Raw genomic sequence first — 14,571 nt, forward strand, 5'->3', positions numbered from 1 at the left:
GCTGTGATATAAACTGGGAAGGGCTCACTCACTCATCATACAGAGTCAATGACAGGTCATGCCAAATTCAATAGATTTGAAAGTGAAAAACCAGGTCAGATAGAGATTTAAATAACTTAAATATAAGCATACCAATGAACTCACTCACTAACTCGCCCAACAGCGTTAATGGCACGTTATGCCAAATAGACAAGATTGACATCCCGACAAATCTGACCAGCCATTGAACATTGTTATGTCTGAAAGTAGTGTTGCACAAGTTAGATCAAGTCTGTGTACTCAAATACACACGGTGGTGTATTGATCACAACAGCTTGTATATACGAAACGTGATTCACATTATCGATCACATGTTAAATTGGTCCATGCTCCGTTAGCTGAGTCAGGTGTTTTTTTAGTAGAAACTTGAATTACAAATTTTCAAGCTCTAGTCAAATCAGCTGAAGACCTTTTAACCATTGACAAGAAAAAAATCTAAGGAAATATTTATTTATTACCGTATACAAGAATAATAACATAACGTATACAATAGTTTATATTTTGAGAAATACAAAACCATATCTGTAATGTATTTTACGTTGAATATATTAACCATTTCTTATGTATGATTAGAATGGGGTATATGTTAACGGCTGTATGATACATAATGGCAGTAGAGAATGATGCAGGTAGCACCGTCTACGTTGACGGGGATACACACAGGAGGGTAAGTGGTCAGACACCTTCAACACAATCACACTGACCATTTAGGGCTGACCACTTAATATTAATAGATGGTTGTTAAGACTATAATTGGGACTGAAAGTTTAAACAAATCTTCAGAACATCGGTGAGGCACATAATGTTTCAACCCACTTCGATATACCCCCAGATCATCCAGGGTGTTTTTTCTGGCAATCCCGAGTATTTTCATCCACTTATAAACAACTTCGTCCTTATACCCTCACCAGAGTATTTCTACGTTTATACATATTTTTAAAAAAGGCATCGCCCACATAAACCACCTTTCCCCTATCCCGACACCTATAGTAATCAATCGTTACTCCTGCAACTATTGTGTTTAACTGCAGCTGGGGAGATCCTGCATCCTATTTCGCTTTGTCCTTGGATAGCATGATAACATACCTTTACCCAGTCGTATCACATTGCACTAGAACAGCTTGGCACGTTGACTCAGCGTTCAGCGAGTTCGCTGGCGAACGCTGCACTCGGCAAAATTGTAAGTATATCACAGCGGTCTGTCATTGACAATCCCGTGATCAATATTATGAGCGCACGTTACAAAGTGCGCGCGCACGCTACAAACCGAGTCATCGACCAAGGCTACCCAGTCCTTTTGGTCGCAACGTACGACCAGCAAGGAAGCTGGGAAACTGTTCTAAACTGGGTTCCCCATAAGGGATTCTGTGCTCTAACATAATGCAAGAAACACACTTAGTCAAGCTGTGAATGAAAGACCATGGTGGCAGATTGGTCAGGGAAAAAAGTCGCTTAGATCATACAATTCTCATCCAACTGCTCTTCGACATCAGCACCTCGTTTGACGAAGGTTTTGTCTACAATCTATCGTCATTATTTATTAGGATACATCAACTGTCATAATGTTGATTCAGCTCAAAACACACTGGTGTGCGAGAGAATTTGTGTGGGACGTATCTGATGGGTAATGGGTGGCATATCTTAAATGGAAGACATGGAAACCAATGGAGTCGTTTAGCACCATGGAACGGTTATCTAACGAACTGGACACCAGAGGGTGATACATCAGTTACTGACCATTGAATGCCTTACGCATCATATGCCTGTATATCCGCTTAAAGAAATATAGTTACCGATAAACCGAGGCTGTTCCGACAACAGGTGAGCAATATACTCATCAGCAAAAGAAAGCACACTGTTTCGATAATGATAATGATAGTGATAGAGAGTGAGTTTGGTTTTACGCCGCTTTTAGCAATATTCCAGCAACATCACGGCTGGGGACACCAGAAGTGGGCTTCACACATTGTACCCATGTGGGGAATCGAACCCGGGTCTTCGGCGTGACGAGCCAACGCTTTACTCAATAGGGTACCCCACCGCCCCTGTTTCGATAATGGTTAAACTGATACAGACGGGAAACGATTACTCGACTGTCACATGGTATATTTGATACGGTCTTCAGTTGTGATCAGGAACATAAGTGTGCAGTCCTTTCGACGTTTTCCAGTAACGTTTTGATAAGTTTTGTATTGTTTTGGTGAAATCATTTTTCCAAGTGGATACTTTCTTTTGCCAGGCACTTTACATCTGGAGGTAACGGGAACATGTCTGGTGGAAATATCATTGAGATCAAAATATTTTTCAAAATAAGGCATTAATAGGTAATACACGTAGAGTAGCAAGGCTGCCCTTAGTCTGTCTCACAGTCCCTGAACCATATTAATTTCCCTACAGCCTAGCCCTCTCTGCAGTGCTAAAGCCCTAAATGAAGCAAGTCTATTTTTCTCCAGGTTCTGAATCTCTGGTCTCCCTGGAACTCCCTTTCAATTCATTTGGGACTATATTTGTTACAATCAAAATTGTATATATTTAGAGACTACGCGTTAGTCCAGGCTGTCCTCAAACTGGACTGACATGCAGCAATGAGTTGCACAAATCGTGATCTTTTCGATCTCACATTATTATAATACAGGGCTTATAGTATAGTACCTTAGACGTTCAACGACGCATCGCTACCAACAGCTGATGGCACTTTGGAATCACCTCGACCAGGAGGATTGATCTGTGACCCTTTACGAAAGTTTAACCTTACTGGAATAAATACGTTTCTTTTAAATATATCAACACGTGAATAAGACAAGGCAAATATACAGATGTTCTCATGGGAGATTAGATATGATTAAACATGTCCCCCCAAGGAACATTTGGCGTCGGCTGTAAAATCCTTTCCCTGGGAAAACACTAAAGATGTTGAGAGGCACATAATACACAGGGCGATGTTTATCTGGAAGACGAAGTTGATGATGCTGACGATGTTGCTGATGTTGATCTAGGAACACATGGGTTTCATGTTGATCATGTTCTCGGCGCAGGTGAGGGGAAGTTGCACGAGACGTAGTATGGCGTCACAGGCGTCCTTGATGGGGCTGATGCACGCGCCGAACGGGAGGAGAAGCACGTAGAGCCAGGCGATGAAGAAGCCGATTGGCCAGCCTAGGAATATCAGGACGAGAAACCACAGTATTGCCCAGATGATTCCAGCTCCTCCGCGACCTTGACCGTCACCTTGACCGTCACCTTGACCTTCACCGAGACCCATTTTCTGTGGATAGAAAAAATGGTTCCGAGTGAATTACATCACAAAGCACTTGTGTTATACTGGGATACATACATAACTTCTTTGAGTGTCATTTAGAAGTTGGTGAGATGAACGCGGAGAGATCTGTGCATATACAACTTCTTTATTATTAATACGAGCAACGTTTCGGTGTAGCTACTAACTTGATAGATAACGATGTTTACACCAACCGTCATATTTATAATATAGAAGTTGTATATCCATGGAACTCTCCCCGTTGTTTATACAGATACACACGCCTACATACACACGTAAACATACGTGCATACAAGCGGGAATAAAGTCGGGGGGAATTGTTCCCGGATTGAACAAGTCAAGGAAACACTGTAAATACGTTGACACCCGTACCATGACCCAACGAATAACCATTTCTCGTACGTTTGTTTCATCTATCATCATGCTATTTAGCAGGGGAATTTAGCACACATACATACAAGCATACAAGGGTACTAGAATGGCGTGACCCGTGAAGGTCCGGGTTAGGCTTGTCGTAAGAGGCGACTAAGCTCCGGTGGTCAGACTCGCTGACTTGGTTGACACATGTCATCGGTTCCCAATTGCGCAGATCGATGCCCATGCTGTTGATCACTGGATTGTCTGGTCCAGACTCGATTATTTACAGACCGCCGCCATATAGCTGGAATATTGCTGAGTTAAATTAAACTCACTCACTCACTAGAATGGCGTTGCACACTATCATACACGCGCGCACACGCACACGCCTATCTAGTTTATACCGTACAACAATACCGAATTGAAAAGACGAGTAACTGATAGATTAATTATAAGATGAAAATGAAAAATATTCTCAATGCAACAATACGCACAATTGTACTTAATGCTTAATACATAATATTTATCCTATTTGTCATTATTAAATGTGTCACACATACTCACACCGTTTGTGACAAGATGTGTGACTTGTGCAACGCTGAAGGCCTGTTTACACTGTTTGCTGGATCAGCGGTATGGAGGTAAATCGTGCACAGTAATTCTGGTCACATGTGTACGTGATCGAGCATAGCCACGGCGCGTCTCAAACGATGTCACAGTACACACTCGGTCAGTGCATGAATGTAGATTACACTGACATACATTCTCACGTGAAACATGAAACCAACGTGCTGACGCATTTCAAATGTACCTCTTCATGAGAGTGTGGGATTCGAACCCCGTTGCAAAAATCCTCACAAGGAGAACGAACTCAATACTGTATCGACTGCAGTCACTTTTAAAAACGTGTTGGGTGGTCACTCACTCACGATCACACACTCACCCGCTCGCTCGCTCACTCACTCACTCACTCAAGCACCCACCCACCAACTCAGTCACTCACTCTCTCACACTCACTCACTCAAGCACCCACCCACCAACTCACTCACTCTCACTCTCACTCTCACTCTCACTCTCACACTCACTCACTCACTCACTCACCCACCTACCCACTCACTCACTCACTCACACACTCACCCACCCATCCACCCACTCATTCATTCACTCACTCATAGCATAACAAACACAACCCTGATATGTCCTTGAACGCTTTGCAAATTAAGGTAACGTGACGCCACGTCTCCACCCACGTCGGTCGTTCTGCATCTTCAGATTCTTTTACAAATTTCAACCTATATATCTCACAATAGACAACCTTTGAACACGACAGCTCAGCAGTCGTCATTGTCGAGGTTTAGACGGGCCCATTTGCTAACAGTGGGGCATCCCAGCAGACATGCCTGAGTACCCAAGTATCCCCATCCACACTGTACGCTCACAGTGTGACCAGGCGTTGGTATGACAGGTATGTGGCGATACGTCAAGTATAGAGGCACTTACATGTAGACTTTAGGTACGGGATAGGTATATGATCTGTTTCTTGTGAGGGTAAGATTGGGTACTGATTCTGTAAATCAAGCAAGCTTCTATTGGAATGTTTAAATATTTACTTAGGTTAGGAATTCCGGAGTAAAATGGAATATATTTCTGATATGTGTGACATCATCAGTAAATCAGGTATGACACCCGCTAGTCCTGACTCTAACACAATTAAAACAGATCAAAACTATTCCTGTGAATGACGGGAGAGTATTTTGTGTCACGACTAGCCCTGACGCTGTGTTAGCATAGGGTATAGAGGATACTAAACGACCTACCGTGTAGTACCATTTTTAATAAACGACTTAATGATTTGGTATCAAACGAGTGAAAGCGAGTTTGATACTAAATCCTTCACGAGTTTAATAAAAAAGGTGTTTCACAGAAGCGAGTTTAGTATTTTGTTATTACCCTCCAACATTAATTGATAGAAACTGCCTACAGTGTGGTGATGACTCTCAGCTTTCCTTGAGTCAAGCAAGGCCTAATACCATTGTGAGTAGTAGTAGTAGTAGTAGTAGCATTGTAAACAATTATGACGTCAAACGCCTAGCGGTATTACACTAGTGTAATATTGCTGTAAAATATTACACTGCGGTATCTTCCACGGGCGAGTATAAAAGTTCAATATACTGCTACAGGACAAGCATGGACACCCCGCTAGTACAGCATTGTTAGGTATACTGCAACACGACCAGCCAAGACACCCTGGCCCCGGTTGTTCAAAAAAAGTGACAGCTCAGTATACTGCAGGACGACTAGCCAAGCTCAGTATACTGCAGGAGGCTACTAGACACCCCGCTACTACAAGTGACAGCTCAGTATACTGCAGGACGACTAGCCTAGACACCCCGCTACTACAAGTGACAGCTCAGTATACTGCAGGACGGCTAGCCTAGACACCCCGCTACTACAAGTGACAGCTCAGTATACTGCAGGACGACTAGCCTAGACACCCCGCTACAAGTGACAGCTCGGACGACTAGCCTAGACACCCCGCTACTACAAGTGACAGCTCAGTATACTACAAGTGCAGGACGGGACGGCTAGCCTAGACACCCCGCTACTACAAGTGACAGCTCAGTATACTGCAGGACGGCTAGCCTAGACACCCCGCTACTACAAGTGACAGCTCAGTATACTGCAGGACGACTAGCTAGACACCCCGCTATACAAGTGACAGCTCAGACTGCGGACTAGCCTAGACACCCCGCTACTACAAGTGACAGCTCAGTATACTGCAGGACGGCTAGCCTAGACACCCCGCTACTACAAGTGACAGCTCAGTATACTGCAGGACGGCTAGCCTAGACACCCCGCTACTACAAGTGACAGCTCAGTATACTGCAGGACGGCTAGCCTAGACACCCCGCTACTACAAGTGACAGTTCAGTATACTGCAGGACGGCTAGCCTAGACACCCCGCTACTACAAGTGACAGTTCAGTATACTGCAGGACGGCTAGCCTAGACACCCCGCTACTACAAGTGACAGTTCAGTATACTGCAGGACGGCTAGCCTAGACACCTGCTACTCTAGTGACAAGTCGCTTCTGCAATTATGGGACAGTCCCCCAGGACAACTAGTGACAGTCCCCCGCTCCCGTTTGTCGCCTCTACAATTATGGGTTGCTGGAGACCAGTACATGTGACAACACCCATTTATCTCTGTATGTAAGCCAAGGCCAGTTCAACAATGCAGTGAGTGTAATCACAGGACGACAACACACCTTCATGACGGACCTAGGTCAACCGACTGCCTCTCTGATAGCGGCCGTAACGCCAGGATAGATAGCCATTGCATTCCTGAGTATGGCAAAACTGTCATCCCACCCAGTTTTCTCCAACATGAAGAATTCACTTTACCCTTTAGATACAGGAGTTTACATTCAATCGAGTAAATAGTCATTGTAAAATTGTCAGTATAACACCTCGCTAGTCTTGACACTTCCCTGGTCTTAACACTACTCTAATCTTGACATCACGTTAGTCTTGATACCTCCCTAGTCTTAGTATTGACACCTTGCTAGTCTTGACACCTCCCTAGACTTAACACTACGCTAGTAATGACATCTTGCTTGTCTTGACACCTCCCAAGTCTTGACACCTCCCTAGTCTTAACACTACGCTAGTATTGACACCTCGCTAGTCTTGACACCTCACTCGCTAGTCTTGACACCTCGCTAGTAATGTCACGTCGCTAGTCTGGACCCCTTGCTTGTCTTAACACTAAGCTAGTCCTGACACCGCGCTAGTTTCATTATTCTAATAACAAAAACATTCCTTTCATTTCAAGTATCAGTTTCCGGCATGTTCGCTTAAGCGAATATAAAAGGAATACATTGTCTCCATTTTCGGCACAAGATATATGATATGCACGGTCGTTACGTTTAAGAGAAAACCTTCATGGTGCTTGAACTCTACAGCAAGCTGTCCTGTGTATATAGGCGATGACAATCAACCTCTGTATATAGAATCTTACCTGCTGAGGTTGTCTCTGATTATATCCAAAAAACTATCCAAAAGCTAACACAGATGGTCTTCCCAAGATACAACCGGGTATACTACCTGCGCTACCGTGCGGTAACAGGGTGGTAGATGATGTGTTGGGACAACGCTCGTGACATCAGTTTGTCACGTGAGCATGTCAGTCATACGCCCTCGCTTATATAATATTACCCACACGGTGTGCCGCGGAGCGTTGGGGTGATCTATTTATAGATCACAGCGTTGCCTCATGTGATATATATATGTGTGTGTGTATGCGGAAGTGCAGTTCAGGACAGACAACCTCGTGCTTTCAAGTCATCTGTGAGTGAGTGAGTGAGTGAATGGGTGGGCTGTGAATGAGTGAGTGAGTGAGTCTGGCGTTTGCTCCCCTTTTGCAATATGCCAGCAATGTCACGGTGGGGGGACACAGAAATGGGCTTCCCACATTGCATCATCATCATCATCATCTTTGGCAGCATCATGTTCCAGGTGGTCAAGAGATAATGACTGACTGACTGACTGACTGAGTTTGGTTTTACGCCGCTTTTGGCAATATTCCAGCAACGGACACCACAAATGGGCTTCACACAATGTACCCATGTGGGGATTCGAACCCGGGTCTACGGCGTGACGAGCCAACGCTTTAACCACTAGGCTACCCCACCGCCCCTCAAGAGATAATGATGAATTTGAATTAATCTCCCGTTGATTCAACTCTTCTGTGTCGATATATCATATTATAATACGAGTAGACACTAGCGCTATGGTCGGGACAACTCCCTTACAGTTGCAGGTCATTAGGTTCAACACTTTGGGAGAACTACCAACACGTGATCAATGGTTATACATTCCAGGAAAATTAAATACGGAAGGCGGAAACGTGTTCAGATATCCGAACAAAGAATGTACATCACTGGATGTCAAGAGTGAATCATATCGAATGATAGGATCTACGAGGTTTATATACATGTATTGCAGTTTGTGATTTGTGTGAGTAACTATGGTTTTGTGCCATTGTCATGACCACCTCGATTATATGACACTGGGCTAGTATTGACAACCCTCGATTATATGACACCGGGCTATTATTGACAACTCTCGATTATATGACACCGGGCTAGTATTGACAACTCTCGATTATATGACACCGGGCTAGTATTGACAACTCTCGATTATATGACACCGGGCTAGTATTGACAACTCTCGATTATATGACACCGGGCTAGTATTGACAACGCTCGATTATATGACACCGGGCTAGTAGAGACAACTCTCGATTATGTGACACGGTGTACAACGTACCCCACTCGCAATCAGCTGAACGGGAACAACTACATACGGTTTCGGTTTTGGGTTGCAGAATATGGACTCGTCCGTCGTTTAGGGTACCGGGTACGTTTCTGTAGTTTGTCTTTGTTTAGGGTACATGTCTGTATACAGAAGCGTACCTGGGGTACATATCTGTAGTACCTGTGCCGACAACGACCCCTTCCGCTCTAATTCTAGTTTTTGGTGGAGGTGCTGGTCCGCCTTTCTCGTCTTGAAGAACAGAGGCCGACCATATATCAAGGAAGTAAACAGTTCCTCTGATATTATTTGAGAATGACTGCCGAAGAATGTCATAGACGATCGTGTATTAGGAACAGATTTCGCTGACAGCTGTTTGTGGAAGGCCACCAGCTGAGGTCAAGGTGCCTGTGTTGTATTACCGGTCAAAGGTCATCACTATGGTGACGGCGAAGCTTACAATAGCACGTGTTTGTATGTATGGTTCTCGACAATTATCAGTCTTTAGCATAAGGGTTGTGAAACTAGCGACTGTGCTGTACGCTTCTTTGGAAAGTTTGAACTGGCAACTGAGCTGTAATTTCAGGGGCACTGGACCTAAGAACTGTGAATATTGTAAGTTCTTGTTTTGTTATGTGAATTCAGATCACCTTCGTGGTACCGTCGTTTTGTGCAACGGTACCCAGGGACAGCGTTCTAGAGGGGAGTTTGAGGGGGGTTAAGAGGAGGTTGGGAGGGGTTAGAGGCGAAGTGGGAGTACAGCCTTCTGAGGAGTTCTGTGCTGTTAAGATTCGTAGCGGGGTTGACGCCCCTCATGCCTGTAGCCGTTCCTTAGGATTTATGAGTTATCCCTAGAACAGATATATGTTCGTTTGTTCAGAAATACCTAATGATATTTAAGTCTAGCGTAACATAGACGGGCTATAACATTAAACGGACAATTATAATTATTATGAAATAATAAGCGCTCAATGTTTCTAGTAATATGCGTAGAATATGAACTCTAGCTTGACATCCCCGAAATCCCAGCTTTAGTACACAACGAACAAAGAACTATTTTCGAAATATAAAGTGCGGATGCGTGGAAGCAAAAACAAAATGAAGAACCGTTTATTTCTGTTCCATGCGTTAGTGAACGGGACATCAAATTACGCTCTCATTGAAATCATATTCGTAGTCATATAGCGAATGAAAATATGGGAAATATATGCGACATTTACCGTGTGAGTGAATATGATTTCATTCCGTTTTGTCCAGCGATGTCATGGCGACGGACACAAGAATCGACCCTGGTATCAGAATGGCTTATCGAATGCAATACCTGCTACGCTACCCCGTCCTCGGGTATTACACACTAGCTTCCCAGACTAAACTTTAAAAAAAGTAACAGCTTGATATCGATATTGATATGTGGGGGCGATACCATTTTCTCAGGAAACAAGCAATTGGAACTCAGTGTAACCATAGTTGTTTGTGGTGTCTCTTTTCGCTTTCACACGAGCAATTTCGGATCGGCTGAAAAGTAGGTCATTGTCTGAATAGGTTAATGAGACTCATGTTTCGGTTTGATTGTTGGAATATTGTTACAAAGGGGGTAAAACTAAAGGCGCTCACGATGTTGATAGGTCACGTGTGTATGAGTCAGTCATTTGTTGCAGCGTGTGAGATTGATATCTTCACATTGTACAGGTGTATGTCACAAACACCTCCTGAATCAATAATTTTCATATGATTGTGATGGAGTGGAGAGCAGTCTAACACAGAACTTATACCATTGGATTCATGGTATCCTCGGTTGTTTACCGTTCAGGTGTATTGCAGAGGGAAAGAGAAGGTGGCGTTAGATGTACACAGGGTTGATGAAGACGGTGGAGGGGATTACTTGAGTGATGAAGGGAAAGGGGATAGGCTGTAGGGACCCATGGTTGATGCAAACAGGTATGACATGTATGAAGTAGTAGAAGCTATTGACTTGAAGGGGAGGAGGGAATCAAAGGGAAGGTGAGAGCTGTAAGACGGACGCAGGATTTAAACACATATTCTGCAGATACACACAGCATGCCTGAATGGAGGGTGTTGTAAGATGGCCGCATGGTTGATGCATTAGATCAGTACACGATGCGCGTCGTGGATTGGGAGAGTAAGGGGGAAAACTGTGGATATGCATGCAGATGTAACGCCGGGAACGGGAGGGGGCGGTGACCTTCGATTGACCTGACACAGTTTATAGAGTCTGTAGCGACACCGCTGTTGACACAGCACCGGGGACAGGTACACACACAGCGGCTTGCTGCGTGGTGAGGATCAACACAGGCTTCCGTTATCCCTCCTTACAACCTGCAGCTAAACACATTACACACTAGCTGGAACGCTACACACATACATCCACACTGCACCTGAACACAGTACACACTAGCTGGAACACTACATACTGACATCCACACTGCACCTGAACACAGGCGCACTAGCTGGAACACTACACACTGACATCCACACTGCACCTCAACACAGAACACACTAGCTGGAACTGGAACACTCCACTGCACCAGACATACACACTAGCTGGAACACTACACACTGCATCCACACTAGCTGGAACACTACACACAGAACATCCACACACATCCAAGAACACAGCACACACTAGCTGGAACACTACACACTGACATCCACACTGCATCTGAACACTGCACACACTAGCTGGAACACGACACACTGAACACATCCACACTGGAACACCTGAACATCGACACACACCTGAACACACACTAGCTGGAACACACACACATCCACACTCCATCGAACACTACACCTGGACACAGAACACACTAGCTGGAACACTACACACAGACATCGACACTACACCCTGACACTGAACACAGTACACACTAGCTGGAACACTACACACAGACATCCACACTTCATCTGAACACAGTACACACTAGCTGGAACACTACACACTGACACCCACACTCCACCTGAACACAGGCGCACTAGCTGGAACACTACACGCTGACATCCACACTACATCTCAACACTGCACACACTAGCTGGAACACTACACACTGACATCCACGCTCCACCTGGACACAGAACACACTAGCTGGAACACTACACACTGACATCGACACTACATCTGAACACAGTACACACTAGCTGGAACACTACACACAGACATCGACACTACACCTGAACACAGTACACACTAGCTGGAACACTACACACAGACATCCACACTTCATCTGAACACAGTACACACTAGCTGGAACACTACACACTGACACCCACACTCCACCTGAACACAGGCGCACTAGCTGGAACACTACACGCTGACATCCACACTACATCTCAACACTGCACACACTAGCTGGAACACTACACACTGACACCCACGCTCCACCTGGACTGCACACACTAGCTGGAACACTACACACTGACATCCACACTACATCTGAACACAGTACACACTAGCTGGAACACTACACACTGACATCGACACTACATCTGAACACTGCACACACTAGCTGGAACACTACACACTGACATCGACACTACACCTGAACACAGTACACACTAGTACGAACACTACACACAGACATCCACACTACACCTGAACACAGTACACACTAGCTGGGACACTACACACAGACACCGACACTCTACCTGGACACTGCACACACTAGCTGGAACACTACACACACCCACTTCACCTGAACACAACACACACTTCTGAAACACTGACGTATCCCCGAATACAGTACAGATTGCTCGAACGCTACAAACCAGCCCCTTACACCTGAACACAACACACACTAAAAGATACACTCACATAGACAATACGTCAATGAATATTACACATTGACGTGCTCAAAAGACTTCGGGATTGCGATAGCGAGAGAAAGGTTACGTGTACCGAGAAAGGATGGAGTGCCAGTTGAGCGAGAGTACGTTCGAGGGAGAGAGGGCGGTGTCAAATATATACAAGAATAACGCATGCAAACAAAACTCTGAGTATATTACACAGCCTTTGACAAGTTAACACATTCACAAGAATGAGACTGTCGATCAAGATAGACTGGTGGCTCTACTGGACATGTTTTTACCCCGGCCGAGCACTTCATCTTCAGAAATTAAACATGTTATATGTTTAAACATGTTTAAATTCTTTACACGATTAAAAATGTTTAAACGTGGTCAGAATTCGAAAACGTTTACGACCAATTGCTTACCACCGGATATAAACTAATAATGTAATTTGTTTTGAATGTAAACATGTTTAAACATAGTTAAGGTATACACGGCGTCGCTACAATATTCACATAGAACTGTACAAATAAACCGGTTTAAGTGAATTGCCCCACCACGGCGTCCGTAGCACAGGTGGTTCAGTTTATGACTACAAATGAAGACGTGGCATGTGGTATATCGCCGAGTTGGTAATGATGATGTGTTCAAATGCGTTGTGGGTGTACATGTGTGACGATATGTATCACGTTAAAGTTTTGAAGTTTGCGTGTGTCAACATTAAACCCTAAAATCATAATAACAACACTTTTAAAGATTACATATAGTGAATTTTAAGAGCGCCATATTTATTTTTTACACCTTAAACACATTTACTTTGACAACACAACACAACATGTCCAATGTACGGGTCAAGGGGTCAAGTGTTAAGGTTTGTGTTTAGAAGGTAACACATTTAGCGTACCTAACTCAGCCAACCGACCTCCCCGATTCACTGAGAGTCGTTTTCATGTACATATTCACCACCCCTCAAAATCCGTACACCTGTCTCACAGCTCCACTCCTGTCGGATAGCCATATTTGAGAGACATAAAGTTGTCTTTCTTGTTCGCAAATACGTTTCGAAAATCTTCACGACGAGCTGCAAAGCAACGCGCGACGAAACATTCCCGTGTAGAAAAACCTGTTGCTATTTATAAGCTACATCAGTTCTATCGGTTGCAGCAACGCCCCTTTGCAAATAGCTGTTTGTACTTACCTGATCAGCACACACAGGTAAACTCTAAAGCTGCATGCACACACGTGTATTATCCGGGTGTTGCTGTCAACTCTGTGTGTCCGGCAGTAATACGAACAGGTGTCCCCGGTCAGCCAGAGTCCCTTCTTCGCGTGAGATGGTTTGGTATCAACGTAGCAGGGAGAAGGATTACTCAGCACCTCGGCACACAGTTCTCACGCACAGGACTGAGAGCTACACCGAAGGTGAAGGAGGAGTGGGGGAAGGGTGAGGTACGGGGGCTGTATTTACGCTTAGCCGCACTGAGGCTGTGTTTCACTTCAGAATAGCGCTGAAGATACAGATATGTAGTTACACCTGCCTATATCAAGTATATATGGGTCGGTCGAGATCCAGCTGATCATGGGGAAGGAGGTAAGGTCAAGTTTGGGTGTAAGCAACGCTGTTGCAGTTGCTTGTACTCGTCAGGATCAATGCCGTTTATACGAAACCAGCTCAACGAAACAGCATTGCGTGAGTGCGTGCCTGGGTTGTGGTAAAAATCAGTGTTGTTTTCTTGTGTGACGGAGATTGATGTAGGACGGAAGTAGATGGAAGTTGAG

General features: G+C 44.5%; 1 long non-coding RNA gene across 1 annotated transcript; it reads right to left on the bottom strand.

Annotated features, from left to right (window-relative positions):
* Window positions 1-473: 473 nt before the first annotated feature.
* Window positions 474-14,306, bottom strand: LOC124254821. Its single transcript, XR_006892565.1, has 2 exons — window positions 13,991-14,306; window positions 474-3,304 (listed from the first exon to the last, which is right to left on the bottom strand). It is a non-coding gene; the product is annotated as an uncharacterized LOC124254821 (long non-coding RNA).
* Window positions 14,307-14,571: the final 265 nt, after the last annotated feature.

The sequence above is a fragment of the Haliotis rubra genome, unplaced genomic scaffold, assembly GCF_003918875.1.
Source record: "Haliotis rubra isolate DU_JTF1 unplaced genomic scaffold, ASM391887v1 Scf584, whole genome shotgun sequence".
Taxonomy (NCBI): domain Eukaryota; kingdom Metazoa; phylum Mollusca; class Gastropoda; order Lepetellida; family Haliotidae; genus Haliotis; species Haliotis rubra.